This window comes from Rhodamnia argentea, chromosome 5 (genome assembly GCF_020921035.1).
Source record: "Rhodamnia argentea isolate NSW1041297 chromosome 5, ASM2092103v1, whole genome shotgun sequence".
Taxonomy (NCBI): Eukaryota; Viridiplantae; Streptophyta; class Magnoliopsida; order Myrtales; family Myrtaceae; genus Rhodamnia; species Rhodamnia argentea.
In genome coordinates this window covers 3,010,870-3,028,948 of record NC_063154.1, presented here as the reverse complement: position 1 = coordinate 3,028,948, position 18,079 = coordinate 3,010,870, and the positions used below count along the sequence as shown (strand labels likewise).

General features: G+C 37.9%; 1 long non-coding RNA gene across 1 annotated transcript; it reads left to right on the top strand.

The window, feature by feature from the left end:
- The first annotated feature begins 9,125 nt into the window (after nt 1-9,125).
- Nucleotides 9,126-11,091, top strand: LOC115743745. The gene is made up of 2 exons (XR_007198543.1): nt 9,126-9,731; nt 9,806-11,091. It is a non-coding gene; the product is annotated as an uncharacterized LOC115743745 (long non-coding RNA).
- Nucleotides 11,092-18,079: the final 6,988 nt, after the last annotated feature.

Genomic DNA, 18,079 nt, shown 5'->3' with positions numbered 1-18,079 from the left:
GTTAAGTCAACTATAAGCCAACGCGTTGTTGACCTCTTTTAGCGTTCAAAAAACATTCTGTCAAGTCAACACGCTATTGAATTGTTTTAGGGTTTAAAAAAAATAATCGTTACCGATAAAAATCCTAGATGGACATATATTACTTCTCTAATGTGTGATATGATTTAGGTAGTTTCTTCAATAAGGATGCGCTTGTTTCATGAAAAATAAGTGATTTTGAAAAATGATCGCTTATATATTTTAGAAAAGTAAATAAATGAAATATTTTTATCGTCCACGAAAATAGTTAAGGCATAGATTGTTATCAATGTAGCAAATATTTTTTGGTTGACTAATTTTTCTAAACGATTTAAGCAATCATTTTTAAAAAAATATTATTCAAATCACTCACTTTTTATGAAACAAACGCATCAAAAGTATAATCTTCCCTTATAGGTATCATATGATCGTTGTTGATTGTCTTTTGTGGTTTGAGAATATTACTATTCAAGTCTTCTTTCTATGAGCACTGTAGACTTGAGTCTTTGACTACCTTTTGGGCCTAATACTATTGCTTTGTCCAGGCTTTCATCTTCCTCTGATGACCGGGTCGGGTCTCGACTTGGCCCGCGATTGTGGAACTGTGGTATCAAAGTACGAAATCACAATGTTACTACAGTCATAGATTCGAGCTCACCGGTGAAATGGCAACCGCCAGAGAAGAATGTGCTGAGAATTAATGTCGATGGGTCAATCGAGGAAGGTGAATCGGAGGGCAGCGTATCGTCCATCTGCAGAGACTACTCCGGGAGACTTGGTCGATGGCTTTGCGAAGAAGGTGAGGGCAACAACCGCTGAGCAAACAGAAACCCTAGTGTGCTTAGAAGCCTTGAAGTTCCTTCGGTCAATCACCCCCAGTTGTGCCCCTCGTGTGGTGTTGGAGACAGACAGCTTGACTTGGATAAGAGCAGTAACAGATAGTGATCTGCCTTCGTGGGAAGTGGAACCACTTATCAAGGCCTGCAAGAACGAGTTAGCCCATTTTGATAATTTGGGATTAGCCCATTGCCATAGGGATACAAACCAAATTGCGGACTGGGTTGCAAAAGCCCATAGACATCACTCTCTTCGTAAGAACTGGCTTTCCAATCCGCCTCGTGTTCTTTGGGAACTTATATGTTCGGAAGCCCGCATAATTTGGAATGATCAACCTACTTGAGGAAATAAAAGGAAATCTTTATCTAACCAGAAAAAAAAAAATACGGTCATAGATTATTGTGAGAGCTTTAATTTTTTTTAGCGTAGGGCAGTATTTTCCTCTATCCGTCTGTAAGGGTGCGTATGGTAACGCTCCGGAAAAAGTGTTTTTGTTCCCAAAGTGTTCCTAGAACACTTTGGGAACAGAAACGCGTATGGTAAAAAAAAGTTCCCAAAGTGTTCTGGGAACACTTTTTAGAAACGGGAACACTTTTGGAGCAGAAACGAGAAACAAAAAATACTTGTTTCTTTGTTCTCGGAACACTTTTTATCAAAGCTTTTGAACACATTTTATAACACAAGAGGAACACTTTTTGCAACCCTCTGTTCCTGGACTACTCTTCACACTCTCAAAGACGACGACTTTTTATCAAAGCTTTTGAACATATATATATATTTTTTTTTTGTAGTTACCAAACGCGTTTCTGTTCCCAAAAATCGTAACCGGGAACAGAAATAGAAAAAAATGTTTCTGTTCCAAAAATTGTTCCGGGAACGTAAACGTTACCATACGCACCCTAATTGACTAGTTATAAGTTATAAAGATAACGTACACTCAAGTTTATCTAAGCATAGATGTGGGTTTTCTCCGTAACTTGTAACCTGTCAATTTGAATGTTGGTTGGAAGAAAGCATGTCCTGAAAATATACGCGGCTTTGTACCACGAGTCTACTTTACCTTCAAATATTTTTTATGTAAGAAATTCATTTGGAATAAGTGTCAAGCCTTTCATTAAAATAAAAATATCGTGTGTCTGGGGAAGTCGTTGATTTACCATGAAAAAGTTATAATCCAATAAGCAAAAGTTTAAATAAAGAACTCAGATTTATATATGATAGATACGTAAACAATAATAGCAGCTTAATAGCGAATTATACAAATCCTTAAAGTGCGATACGACGTAATAACACGGCATGCGTACCGTCGAGATTCGTGGAATGAACATAATTGGATTGTACCTTCCCATATAGAAATCAAAGTTGGAGTGACATTACTTTTGTACCTAATGACAACTAGAGGTGTGCAACCAAATCGGGTTTACCAGGAACCCGGATTGGCCCACCCAAAAAATAAGGTCAAGAAACGGTTCCTGCTCAAACCGGGCCGGGAACCGGTTTCAAATTTTGAGAACCGGTTGAAACCGATTCAGTTCCCGATTCTAGGTGAAGACTCACCCAAATCAGTTTTAGAAGCGGTTTTTAGTTACTTACAAAAAAACACCTAGTGCCCGATCTAGCGTCGCTTGCCCTTTTGTTGCCTCAAGGCCCTCACCTCTTCTCAATCCTCTGTTTCTTCCCATCTCATCTACCCTCTCTCTCGTTGTCTCCGACTCGTCACCATTGGCTCGCCTCTCGTTGTCCCCATCATTGGCGCCGCAAAGACGCAACACGGCTCGCCGTCGCCTCTCTTTTGCATCTCACCGACACCGATGTAGCTATCCGGAGCGAGGTAAGTTCAATTTCATTTGTCTCTTTGTACATCTTAAGCCGTTGTGGGTGATTGACATATTCCTCAGGCTTATATGTGCCAAGTTTGCTTTAGCTTATGCTCCCGAGTCTCGAGTTCATAATGTTAGCATTCGGATGCCCATTTCTGTTAGCATATTATTTTGATTGGAAAAAGAATGAAAACAAGTTCTCGGGTAGATTCTGGAACCGAATCGAAAAATAGAGTTGGTTCCAAAACAGATCCAAGACAAACAAGGTTGATTCTCGGTTCTAAAAACTGGAAATCGGTTATAACATGGCCGGTTCAAGGTCCGGGTCCTGGACTCGGCCCACCCAACCATGCTCACCCCTAATTACAACTTCCGGTGGGTATCTAGAAATGCACCTCTATTTTCCGTTAATCCAGTCCTAAACTTTTTAATTTGTCATATTAGTCATCGACTTTTGGACAATTTTTCAATGTAGTCCTTCCGGTCAATTTTGATCGGAAAATGATAACATGGATGTTGGTCGTCCTACGAGACATAGCCGCTGCTGATGTAATTTTTTTAGTTTTTATTACTTTTTTTTATTTCCTTTGTTGTTATTGTTAAAGGCTAGCAAGGGATCACCGGCCATTGGCCTCGATGACCCCCACCGGCCACTAGGCGAGCGCCTGCAAGCCTTCGAACATGACTAGCGAGGGCCATAAGTTGTAACCAATCGATTTGAATGTTGGTTGGAGGAAAGCATGCTCTAAAAATGTACGAGAGTTTGTAGCACGAGTCTACTTTACCTTCAAATATTTTTTATGTAAGAAATTCATTTGGAATAAGAGTCGAGTCTTTCGTTAAAAAAAATATATCTTGTGTCAAGAGAAGTTATTGATTTACCACGAGAAAGTTATAATCCAATTAACAAAAGTTTCAAAAAAAGAACTCAATTTTCCGTACAATAGAAACAGATACGATAATAGCAGCTTAATAGCGAAAATATACAAATTCTTAAAGTTTGATACGACATAATAACACGATATGCGGATTGTCGAGATTCATGGAATGAACATAGTTGGATTGTACCTTACCAAAAAAAACATAGTTGGATTGTACCTTCCCATATAAAAATCAAAGTTGAAGCGACATCACTTTTGTACCAAATTACAACTTCTAGTGGGTATCTAAAAATCCGCTTCTATTTTATGTCAATTAAGTCTTAAATTTTTTAATTTGTCAAATTAGTCGTAAACCTTTGGACAATTTTTCATTGTAATCCTTCCGGTCAATTTTCGTTGAAAAATGATGACGTGGATGCTGATCGTCCTATATGGTATAGCCATTGCTGACGTAATTTTTTTTTTCGAATTTTTAAATTTTCTATTTCTTTTTATTTTTCTTTGTTGTTATTGTTAAAGGTTGGCAAGGGATTGTCGGCCACCGGCCAAGACCCAACGACCCCGCCAGCCACTAGGCAAGGGCCTGCAAGCCTTCAAACATTCCTCGCTGGCCACAAGGCAAGGTCTGCAACTTGGGCTCGCGGCCCTCGCGCAATGGCCGCGATGGGCATCGGGCCTCGGCCGATGCCATCGGCCCTTAACAATAAAAAGCGAAAAAGAAAGAAAAATTTCAACGATAGCGTTCCGACGTCCTCGATCAATTTTTTAGCCAAAAATTAGCCGAATGGATTACATTGACAAATTATCAAAGATTTAGGATTAAATTAGTTAAATTAAAAAATTTAGGACTGAATTAATATAAGTGGTAATATATTTAGGGTTTTCTTGACACTTCTTTTAAAAGTTGACTTTTTAAATCGCCATACAAGATGTCATCGCATGATGTTGAAACAAACGACAGCGATTGACGAATTAATCGTGTCCCAAAACGATGGTTTTTCTGACGCACAATGCACGGTCCCGCGTAATTAATGGGAGCGGTACGATATGAACGAACGATGGAGACCCATATCTGAAAGTTGTAAAATTGAGATCAATGACGATTTTGATTATTTCAGAAAAGTAATTGACCAGAGGCGGGTCATCCATCCGCTGCGACGCATCGAACTGTTAAAGATCTTAATCGCAATCGATGGATTCGCAAGTGGATTATCATAATCCGATTTGATTTAAAAACACATACGATGCATCAATTAGATGAATTTAGAAAGTTTTGGCGTCGAATCTACCGATTCTATAGGAACTTCTTAGTACTATTGATTCATGGTTTATGCACGTTTTATCTAACTAATCAATTGTTTATGATAGCATTTCGCGATGTGTAAAGAAATCGAGACATGATATTTATCCCGGTTAGCCCTCAAACTCAAACTATGGATGTATCTAAAAGAGATTTTTAGTTCGGTTTGTTAACCGAATCAAACCGAAATAAACTGAACAAAAAAAAATGATTTATTTTCAATTAACTGAACCAAAATACACAAATTTTTTGTCCGGTCAGTGGTTTAGTTCAGTTTTGACACCCTACCATATCAGTAGGTATTCATGGACTCAAATCATATTTTTTTTCTTACTATGCAGAAAACTCTACATTAGTGTTTTGGCACATGCTCGGTGATTATCTCAGCGAAGAAACTTAGTGTGATTGTCTAGGGAAGTGGAGAAAGGTAGTCCTAAATCTTTTGTCAATTTGCTAATTTAGTTAATCCGGCCAATTTTGGTTGGAAATTGGTGACTAGGACGCCGGCCATTGCCATGTACAATTTTCATAATTTTTTAAAATTTTACGGATTTTTTGTTTCTTTTATTTTTTTACTCTCTTTTTTTGTTTTTATTTTCTATTTTTTTCATTGTGGCGGGCAAGGCCGTGCTACGTCTAGCCACTAGGCGAGCGTTAGGCCCTCGCGGCCTCGCCTAGCAACAGGGATGTTGAGCCATTGTTCGGCCAGCGAGCGGCCACTAGAGGTGATAAAATCGGCCTAGAACCCATATTCAATGGTGTGAGTCATAAATGGGTTACCTTGAGTTTTAAAAATAAACTTAAGTGGGTCATAAATGGATTCCTTAACAATTTAATGGGTATTACATGGATTTTAAATAAGTCATAAATGGGTTAACTGACTATAGTGAGTCGTAAACATGTCGTTTTTTTAATTTTTTAATTTTTAATTTTTCCTTCCTTTTTCTATTTTTCTACAAAATCCAACGAGGGCTTCGTGGCCCTCGGTGCACTTAGAAGGAAAAAACAAGAGGGAAGGAAAAGATAAATAAAAAATAAAAAATTGATTTTTTTTAAAAAAATATATAGTTTTTATTTGGTCGGAAAAATATAAAAATTATAGATAGTATTTTGGCAATATAATTTTTATAAGAATTTTTTTCTATGATTGGGTTAAACGTGAATGTGTTTTAGCAATATGGGTTGGGTCATTATAGATCGGGTATGGGTCGAAAAATTTGCCTTGTGTTGAATGGGTATAACCCGATCTACTCTTTTGACAAGTCTAGCGGTCACTATTAAAAAATACAAAATAAAAAGGATAAAAATAAATAAAAATAAAAGTTCATAAAATCTTTAAAAATTATAAAATTATAATGTTAGTGCCGGTGATGCCACGTAGAAGAGCCAACTTTGTTTTTTTTTTTTTGTGGTCGAAACGTAGAAGGGACAGTTTCCACTTTAGTAATTTCCGGCTAAAATTGATCGGATAGATGAATTGGCAAATTGTCAAAAGGTTTATGACTAAATTGGCCAAATTAAAAAATTTAGAATTGAATTTGACATATTTACAATAAGTTAAGGATTTTTTTTTATAATTTTTCTCCTAAAATTTATGAGACAAAGTTATGCAGGAACCCTCACAAATTAAGAGGCAAAAGGAAAAAAAGAAATGGCTTAGTTCCTATAAGGGCACCTCGGTATTTGGAGCATTAGCTAAACATGCGGAGGTAAACCGTCCTACGTTGAGACTTACCATGACGATATTTGTTTGAAAATTTCGAAATTTGAATACTTTAGATGCGAGCGGAAACCATCTTGAGCACGGTATTTTATCGTTTCCGGTGTATACTATGCTCTTGTACACTTACTTGTAACTGAAAAGCATTTATACTCGTGGGTGCGTCACAACCTAAAACCCCTTAATGCCAATAAATTTGATCTTTGAATGTCCCGTGAAATCTACACCAAGTAATTATCCAAAAGAATCAAATCTAACATGCATCATACTTCAACCATTTCTATCATCCCTCTCCTTTTTCTTTATCAAGAAGAAAAAAAAAGAAGAAAGAAATCAAAGGAACCCCAAGGAAAATAAAGCAAGAAAAGAAAAGAAAGAAAGAGCCTGTAACGTGAAGAGGGGGAGTTAAGATTTGATTTAGCCGCGCAGCAAAACATCAGCTCGAGGTGATGAGATGTGGAGATATGAATCAGACACTGCAATCTTGAAAGCTTACCACAAAAGGGAAAGAGCTCGCAGGATCCAGCTCAGGGTCGAGACACCACAGCCCCAGAGAACGACACCGGAAGGGGAATTCAAAACCTAGTACACGCAATCGATGTGGGACTCCCCGTGATATTAGGGGGAAAGGTCAGATCACATCGCTGCCCCCATATTCTTTCTCGTGCCCCCCCGTTGCCATATTTGGGAAAATTCTTGTGCAGGAAGCAAAGAGTTTCTGTGTTAAAAAACACGTTTTTACTGGGGCTGTTTGTATTTTTGCCATTTCTAGGGTGCGTTTCGTTGTCTTTTGACTTCTGTGGCGCGAGGCTCTGGTTCAGAACAGGCCTATCTTTCTGGGCAAAGATTTTGGTGCCATCCAGATTCCTACGGGTGCTCCGGGACCGTCGTGCTGTCGCTCACCTAATGAATACCGTTCGACGACTTGTCCCGTGCTGGTCAAGAGAGACCCGGATGTTATTTATTTGTAATGACTCTGCTTCGTGTAGATCGGATACGAGTTATGTAAAGTTGACTGAAAGAAGCGGTTGTGTCGAGTGAGCCTTGTTTTCTTTTATTATGTGCGCTTTCCACTTTCTTCGCTAGTAACCTACTTGATGTCTAGACAAATCTATCGTTCTACTATCTAGTGGTGATCAATTCTCAGTCCGGTCCGATTTGGTCCTACAGGAACCGGGAACTGGACCAGAAGGGCCAATTCCAAGTTTTTGAGATAGGGAACCGATGGATTATCAGTACGGGTGAGCAATACAGACTTTATTTTATTATATTAATGGAAATTAGGTTTACATTTAAAGAATAAAAATAATAATAAGTAGATTATTAAGTTCACATTTAATAAATAAAAAAATAAGTGCGAGCAGTCTAATTCACCCCCGAACCCGAAATCGGACAAAAAAAATCATTGGTTCCACTTTTATGAAATCGGAATCGGATCGAATCGCCAATTCGATCGGTCTGTCTTACTCACCCCTAGTTCTATCATAGTCTACAATATATTAATCTCGACGGAGTTTCGCAATCATAAAAGCCCTGGCATCGCTCGATCCGATACACATAAAATACATGTTGCATGAGTACCGAGGGAGAAATGAATAAAACCGATTAATCGAAGTTTATAAAAGATATATTTGCCTTTAAACCCTAGTGCAGCGTTCACATGTTTTCTAAGTAGTGAAAAACTCATGCTTTTGCTTATTACGGGCTTGTGTCTGTGTGTATGAAAGCGAAACAATTACCTCCTTTTGCATTTGTAGGATATTAACTCCTGCTTTTGCTTTTTCCTTTTGGTTCATCATATCGAATTTTGTACAAGTGTTTTGCGTTGTCCTGCTCTATCTAATTCCTAGGCTCAAGTAATCTTAATGGAACTGACCAAACCAAATAGCATATTCAAGAAAATGTATAAACTCCTGTTTACCATAGTTGGTATTAGAGCACAATGCATTCGTAAGATATATCTCCACCTACAAATGAAAGAAGCTATTCTTTCAATCTTGAAATTCTATTGACAATTACATTTATTCTCATGTCCAATTATAATCTCCGATAATAAGAAAATAGGCAAGATCAAAATTCTTATTAATTTTACAAATGTGTATTCAAGATTTGAATTAAAATCTCCTCCATCCTGTGACTTTGAAAACAAAAATGATTATGTGACGGTTCTTATTCTACCGTAAGAATAACAGCCTGTTGCGGGTCACAAAACGATAAATAACAAAAAAATGTTACGCTCACAATCACCCGAACACCATTATGCTTATAAAGCCCTTTTGGAAATCTCTTCTTCGTTTCTTGAAATGATCTTATGTCAAATGTTTTCTGTTTAGTGAAATTTATTCCCCTTTTACTTTGTCTTTCCAATGTGCATACAATACATGCATGAACACCTTTTCAAAATATTCTTTTATTATTTTCAGCATTGATCAGTTAATGGAGACAAGGCTCCATCGGACTCTATATTAAGAAGAGGCTAAACACTCTCATATCTCCACTCTCAAAACGCGCACACACATTCTCCCTCTCCCTCTCCCTCTCTCCTCTCTCTCTCTCTCTCTCTCTCTCTCTCTCTCTCTCTCTGGCCTGTTTCTTGATCTTCCACTTTGTTGTTTTTAGGCTCCTTTCAATCTTTTCCACTGTGCAATTTTCCACTTGTGTGTTCCTGATCTCTCCCTTTTCCTTAGTGGTTGACATGGGATTTCAACACAGAAAACACACAGTAGCTCTCTCTCTCTCTCAAGACAAGGGTTTCGAACCTTTTTGCCAATGCCCATTGATTTGCTTTTGTTTCTTCGCTTTACCTTTTCCTTTACCTCCATGGGATGCTAAAAGTTGGGTGACTATAGATGCTAGGGTTAGGGTTTTTCATCTCATCTGCATGTGGATTGGCCCCTATACGGAGAAGCCCCGAGTCGTTGTTTGCCATTGCAGCATCATGAAGATTCACACAGAAAACTTTCTTTTTGAAGAGAGCGTCTTTTTTAAATAATCAAATGGTGGGTTTTAGTTTATGTGGTCCCTAATTCCACCCAAAAAGCGTCTCTCTTCAATATGATTTTTTTTATGGGAATCTTGATGATGCTGCAGTGGCAATGAACGGCTATTCACTCTCAAAAGCCAGAAGTCCCGAGATCAAACTTATGAGGACGAAGGTAACTTTAACAGTGACATCTTTCTTATCAGTATGTTTCATCAGTTAATACAAAGCAAACCCTAATTTCTCAAGAACTCTCCAAAGAAACTAGGTATTCAAAAGATTGATGCTTGCTGTCTTTGTTGGTGGGTTTTGAGGTTCTTGGTTTCTGCGAACCCAACGTGGAACAGAGTTTAAGTTCGAGAAAAGAAGACGACTTTACCTTGGTGTATACTGGGTTGCTGATCATCATATGTTTCTGCTTTTTCGGTGATGTTAATATTTGTAAGGATGGGACCGAGTGATGCATCTGAATTTTTCTTTTTCCGTACAGCAACGCGCCTCCTGATCTTTCGCTAGCTGTGTCTGTACTTGTGTCCAAGTGTAGAACTTGGATAACTCGAGAGCATGATGTGATTGAAAGCTGTTTCTGCTTCATGTGTCTTGTTATTATGTCGTCACTGCAGGTATGTGTTCTTTTGAAGGAGTTCTTTTCTGAGTCTCATTTGGCCATTTACTGTCTTTGCTTGGTTCCCATAAGATTAGCAAGTTTGCTTGACTGACTCGCTTCTTTGAGACATATTTGTCATTTGGTTCTTATTAAGGCATTCTCTGGTTTAATCTATGGTTTCTATGCGGGTTTCCCTAGGCATGTCTTTTTTTCTCTGGTTCCCCTCATATCAGCTTTATTCAGGTATTAGCATCACTAAATGTCATCTTTCTGAAGAGTGGAGCCCGATCCGTCGAGTTATTTTCCTTGTGTCACCTGACTAGCCTCCCTGCTCGTACTCATTGATCACACCTTAACACAGAAGGACAACATTTGGCCAAGAAGAGGTACAGCAACAGATTTCGGGGAAGTTTTTTTATTCTAAACACCTGGAAAAATGCCCATCTTCCTTTCCGTACTTGTATAGGGGAAAGATGATTCCTCTAAATTTATTGAGATGATCATTATCCTAAGTAAGGAATTCATCTGCTGCTCTGTCTTCCTCGGTAACGTAGGATTTGCAAGATGCGCGAGTCAAATACAAGGAAGGACCGCGTGTTCCCATCACAGCTATTCTTCCTTCCCAAGTTTCCTCTTATTTTTGGAGACCTAAGTATCTGGGTTTGTAGAGATAACATGGAGGATCGTATAGCTAGCCTTTGTTTGTGTAAAGTGGATCTTCTTCATTCGCATCTCCTTAATCAACCCTTGAAGACCCTTTTCGTGACTTTTGTTTTGTGATTTTCTTTTGATCTGGCCCCTTATATCCAGTGAGGCTAGGCTTGTGAATGCTGACTAATCTGTGACTATGAGCGGGAGCAAAACGAGTAATCTGTCTTGTCTAAAGAGAACTTGCATTGTAATCTATCAAGAAAGACTTTTGTAGCAAGCTTTCGCCACTTCACCTATCCCTACAATTACTCAGGAGATTGTCCAAGTTGCATAGTCTACCTTGTCCATTTGGAATCTCATCAAGATTCGCAAATGGAGGACCGTCCAACTTTAGGAAGGTCCCATGCCACCTACCGAGACCGGGTGTAGTTATTCACCGGCACCTATTAACATGACTACTCTTTACTATGTAAAAGTTGCTGCATACCTTACAACCATAAAGAGACTTACCAATACGCCCATGACCAACTATGCAAATGTGCATAGCTTTTTCAAGGGCTTTCTCAAGAGGTGGTGGTGGGGTGGTGATGATGACTGCACTTGCTATCCTGATTATAATGCGGCGATTCCGTTGCTGGAGATTACTCCGATTAACATTAATTACGAAAACCCGAAAATGAGCGAAGATTTTCTGGAAGAACATTGATCCCCATTAGCCATCTGCACATCCCTTTTACCAGCTTCAAGTTTGAACAATGCCTCCCTAATTGAAATGCGATTCTCTCCCTAGCTCTCTCTCTCTCTCCCCAAAAACATGTGGCTAGACTTTCTATGTGGAATCCGTTTGGTTCTGTCTTTTTGTAGATGTGTACACTACCTACAGTTCTTTCAAATGGAAAGTCTGCGTTATAGTATGATAGAGTTTGCAACAGTGGGGGAAGATGATTGGATTCTCTAAATCTGAGGGTGACAGAGGTTTCATGGTTTCGTACCGGTGAAACCCCACCTGTATCATCAGTGTATGTCTGTACTAGGGTTATAATGTGTACCTTCAGATGTCATGCCTGATATGAGAGAGAGAGAGAGAGAGAGAGAGAGGCTTTTTTGCTTCGTGGGATTTTCCACATAACGCTTTTTCATGCATTTTGCACTCCAAATATTAACTAAAGACCTATCATCGCATATTTTATATAAAATATTTATTAATTAAGAGATTATGTGATTAGAAATAATAAACAATACTATCAGATTATCGAGCTAGTAGCTTTCGAGACATATATATGTTGATTATCTACATTTATATAACTTAGACTTATTTGATACCATATATAAAGAAATAGGATTTTACTCAAAGCAGGTTGTGGGGGATACTACACAGTATGACACATGTGGATTCATGCTTTCTCTTTTTGAACAAAGATGGAATGAAGAATTATTCATGGAATGACATGATGGAATAATTCATTGGGCAATGTGTTCTTTTTCCGACAACTGGGTGTATGCGGTATAGGAGTGCAATTATGACGACCTGGAATAATCCGATACGTAAAAATCGACACGCACAATGTTCGATCCGATCTTAATACAGTAAACCGGATTTCTGTACACTCGTTGCTGATGTACATACTCGCCATCATGATTGTCCTTGCTCTCTCAATTGGCAAGTGCGCATGTTACTTGGTAGTTCCATTCGACAATCTCCTCGAACCAAGTATAATTTCGCGAAACATGCCGGCTTTGTCCGATTTAAATAATCTCTAGAAAGAAAGACAACACGTTTCGCAAAAACCTTGGGCTTTAAGTTGATAGACGAGTGCGTGATTTATCATTTGATTGTTCTCCTTTGAGTGACGAGTTCTTTGGATTGAATAACAACGGCTGGATAGATCGTGGGCTTTTGGTAGTGCCACTGGACCAAGTGCTTCCATACAGGGAAGGGAAGATAACGAGGGCTAAGTCCGATTTTAGATTTCTAAGTTTTCAAACTTTGCGTGATTTTGTCCTCTAACTTTTATTTTTTGTAATCCTCGCGAGGTAAGTACCTTGCGCCATATTAAATAGCCCACGTTTTCAATTAATTTTGACATTTTTTGAGAGCGGTCGCGAAGGCATTCGATTGCACGGATCCAGAAAGTTAGAGGATTTTTTTATTTATCGAAAGTAAAATTTGGAGGAACCAAATAGCACGGATTAAAAAAAAAAACTAAAGAGGACTAAGTTGCACGAATGCTAAAACTTAAAGAGGAGATTAAAAAAAAAAAACCGCACATTTACATAGGATGAGCAAAATAGTCGGTGGTACAGGCACACGTGCAGAGGCTGATGAATTTGCGGTTGATCCCAGAGCCTTCCCGCCCCGACGGTGCCGCCACCGGCACACGTGTGCCCTTCACGGCGGCTTCGCACGTGCGTTGCGCCATCAGACTAATCCTGTATAAACTTGGGATGATATGGTGGGGGAGGATAAATGTCAAGAAGTTCATGTGGTGTAATCGTATTCCCGAGATAGCAAAAAAGAAACCCCAAGAAACAAGGAAATTCTATCCCTTTTTATTTTTCCAAATTCCAATATTAAATTTCGACCAAAAAAAAAAATTCCAATATTAAATCAGGCTGTTATCTGATAATTTTAATTACAATACGGCGGTTTACGAAGTAATTCTAAAAAAAAAAAATCAAATTAGAATTGGGGATAATAATATAGATTAGTTCAATTTTCTCTCTACACTTTAGTCCAGAACTTTTAATTTGTTTAATGCGGTCCCTGAACTTTTGATACATTCTCGATCTAGTCCATAGACCATATGAAAACGTTCAATGTTATCATTCCTCAATTCAAGTTGATTGACAACAAACATTGAATATTTTCATTCAATTCATGTACTAAATTAAGTATGTGCCAATAACCACATCGAACAAATTTAAAGTTCGGGGATGTTATTGTATATTGTATCAAAGTTCATTGACTACATTAAATAAATTTAACGTTAGATCACATTGCACATTTGATCAGAATTAAGATATCATTTATGTTATTTATCCATAGCATTAAGATCCGATTTGGAAACGCGATGCACGGAGCGTAATTAAATTGGGATGGTCGGTGCAAAAACCCGGGGGGCTTTGGTGCATGGAAGACAAGTGCTTTAATCGCTTTCTCGATATCGGCGAAAACATCCTTGGAAAACACTCTTCCGACGCAATGCGCTAATCTCAGCGCCGGCACCTATTCCGCCTACGTAAAATCTTTTGGTTCGCCATTCCATCTATCGAAACCGGTCGGTGTAAGATTAATTCGCAGCTTCTCGATCGAGGATGGATGATGAAACGTGTGCGCAAGCGTAATTGATTGTCATCCATCGGCGTGCCAGAAAGAAGCAGAGCTAATTACATCCGCATTGCTTAAAAATCAAGAAACGCAAGCTACGATTGGAGGGTTCGCCAAATATAGAGAGAGAGAGAGAGAGAGAGAGAGAGAGCCCAATTTCAGACACATATTTCTATAAAATCTAGCATTTACTCGGAAGCACGAGCCGACCGGATACATGTAGAGTTCTCCACAGTGAGAGCCTAGATCGATTATCTATTGTGAATAAATGACAAAATCGAGGCCGAAGAGTAATCACTAGAGCATAAGGGTCTTGACAAGGATCAGCTCATGACAGACTTTTAAGATGGCGAATGGGACATAAACGGAACTGTGCACCAAACATGAGATCCGGAATATATATGTGAAAGTTGAAATTAAGTCACATATGAGTCTTTTGAGATAACGACAATGCTTAGCTTTGGAATTGAGGGTGTTCGCGGTGTTTGCACTTTCTTGACGGGTGACCTTCTAAAAAAGTGAGACTCGGAATGAGACGGGCCGAAACAGACAATACCTCGAACGAGTTAAATTCAAAGTTTCACATGATGATCTTGGATACTCTATGTATAAAGCGTCAACATTCGTATGTGCTGTAACTTTTCTCTTAGGTAACGACATATTATTTGTTAGGATGCATGTGTGAGCTATGTTAGAGAAATCCTACATCGGAAAATTGATATGGAGTTAAGCGGTTAATATATTCTAGTTGATCCATAACTTATTGATTTAAGTTTTTGAGAGAATGTGGGTCAAATTAAATATGTTGACGGGCTCGGACTTGAGCTCCCTCTTGGTGATCCAAAAACGTAGAGACCAATACTATAATTATGAAACCATAAGTTAAGCTAGGAATTAAGGATGAGTAAGAATAAATGGAGACAAACATTGCTAGATCAATACTTACCAAAAAAATTTTTTTTTTGCTAGATCAATCATATGAGTCTGATCTTAAGCAAAGGAGAGAACGAAGTCAACTTGACGTATGTATATAGTAACACCCATTAAGTTAGTCAATCGAATAATCTTGTCATTCTACATAAACATGATTATCTCTTCATTTAATTTTAGGTGGCGAGTAATGTCACCCTTACGTGTATATAGGTACCCAGACACATATATAAATACGTGATATGTGAAAACACAAAATGTCATCGTGTGATTAGCGTTTTCCTAATCGGCCGATAATAACACCTTCATTTGTTAATCCTAGCTTAGGCTAGATACTTAATCCCACTTAGTCACGGAATCAGTAGGACGGACTTAATTAAAACACGACACGTAAGGGTGTGAGCAAGCTGGGCCCGTTTGTATTGACTTTCCCGCTAATACAACCTTACGTAATGTCTCAATTGTCTATTTTAATCCTAAGTAGCCCACCTATTTTTGGAATAGACATATCCATCTGAGCATCAAGCTTCGTCCTTTGGTGGGCTTCTATTCGCGTACTACGTTGTGGTCGAGTTTTTTGGTTTCTTGTTTCATTCCCAAATCCAAGACAAGATAGGAATTGCCTGTTGCCCTAGCCAATTTCCAACAATGTTTGGCCGGCAAACTTATTATAAAAAAGATTTTGTTATCATAATAATTTTTTGATGACCGTGAGAATAATAACATATGTTGTGGATAACAAATTATTAAATGCGTGAACCTCATAACAATTTAAGGTCCAGAAGAAGCTGTTAATCTCACAACGGATCAAAAATAGTTATATAATTATTTCTCTATATCAAAATAAGCGATTTGACTTGAGACAAGTTTTTAATCGAAAACCTCCAAATGATCGATTCCTTCGGGTGCTCTTCCTTTGATCAAATGTATGATCTTCCCTTAGCTTTACAAAATTAGCTTCACAACAAAATTTTCGAAAGGAAAAGTTAATTGCACATCCAAAGTCCATAGAAGAACGGTTATCGTATGATATGAACATGATCGTATGGTTGTCCATAAATGAAGGTATGAACAATAATATGTCACAACCTTACCCAAAAAATAATAATATGTCACAACCAGATCACAATAAATTGTTTGAGTAAGGGCACACTTTCATTTTTTTTTTCTATTGGGAAAAGTGCCGAAAAAGTCATAAACCTATTGCATTAGATCAATTCAGTACTAAACCTTTTGCATGTGTAACAATTTAATCCTAAATCTTTTTCATTTGCGCCAATTCAGTACTAAACCTTTTATATTCCTAATTGGCTAGATTGACTCAATCGGCATAAATATAAAAGGTTAATGATGGAATTGGCACAGATACAAAAGATTTAAGACTAAATCAACACTAACACAAAAGGTTTAGAACTGAATTGGTATAAAAAAAATGTTTAGAAATGAATTGGCATCAATACAATAAATTTAAGACTTTTTTGACACTTATCCTTTTTTCTATAATAACACGACTTGTCGAAGAGGGGTTCTAATTCACCTATTGTACTGTAACATCCATTTCCCAATCTATGCGAGGCTCGGCATATCAGTAAGTTTCCCTATTCATAGTACCGATGTCCTAAGTTGGTGTAAACGAAAATAAATATATAAACAAAAACAAATCTTTTTGTTTTGTTTTTTTCGTAATTTTGATTTTTATTTATATTAGAAATCAAAAGTTAATTATAACCAAATACTATTTTAATTTTATTAATTCAAAATTTTTTTATTTCAAAAAATAACTTTTATATTCCCTATATTAAAAATCATATCTAGTTATCCAACTTTCTCCCACATTCCCTATGGATAATTTTATCCTAGCAATACCCCTTTTATATTCGACTTTATCCTGTCTTGAGCAGGCACCAAACACAGTATTAAGATAAATTTAATCATATCCAAAGTTTTATCTTGATTACCAAATGCGCCTCGAGAAACATTTCTTAATTTTACACACATGTCACGTACAACTTGCAAAATTCTCGCCATTTCAACGGGCTACAATGTGTTGCATGAATCTTTAGAAAAGAAGAAAAAACCGAAACATGTCCTCCGACTCTAACGCCAAAAAAAAAAAAAAAAGAACGTAAGAAAATTCAAGTAATTATACTATGCAATTTAATCTTTTCTTACCGCTTAACATGTAATAGATATCGGGGTTCAACGTCAACTTATCGAGGACAACATGTCCTTCTTCCATCTTCTCTCTCTTTTCTTGGCTTCGCAAGTTTCCCATTTTTCCTTCCTTGAAACAATTATCCGACCATCCGACACGTAACGCTTGAAGTCGCGATTCATTGCCACATTAAAGAAATAACAATATATCTTTTCATTCGATGAACCAAGTAATGTCCTGCGATGCCGCATCTTTACATCAGAATAGAATATTTTTATAATATCCCGCCAAAAATTAAATCACGACACTTAGCGTACTGTCCGAGCACTTGTTAGGCACAATTAATGAGGAATGTTTCAATTTAATCAAAGAATTAATTACAAATAACAAAAGTACAATGCATTGGAGAAATTACAGAGACATCCTATTTGATTTTTCGATTGAGCGTCGAAAACTCATTTGTAAGAAAATCGACTTTTTTTTTTCATGTTATTTAATAGTCGCAGCTTGGGAAATTCATGCGTGATTTTTAAAAAATGAATATAGGTGGGGCCCAAGCCAAGGAGGGCCCCGTACGACGATCTCACGAAATATTTCCCCACCCCCACGGGCCCCACCTCTCTATTTCGTCGTCTTCCTCCTCCATCACTTCACTTCATAAATGCTCTCCTTCTCTCTCTTTCAGTCACATCATCTTCTTCCCTGAGTTGCAATCTCTCTCTCCCTTTCTTTCTCTCCGTGGGCGTCTGTGGTGTGACCCACCACGGCAGCGGGAAAGAAGGAAAGAGACAACTTCATTCAACCAACCCATAAAGAGCAGACTTTAATTTCCCACTCCCCTTGGAGAAAAAA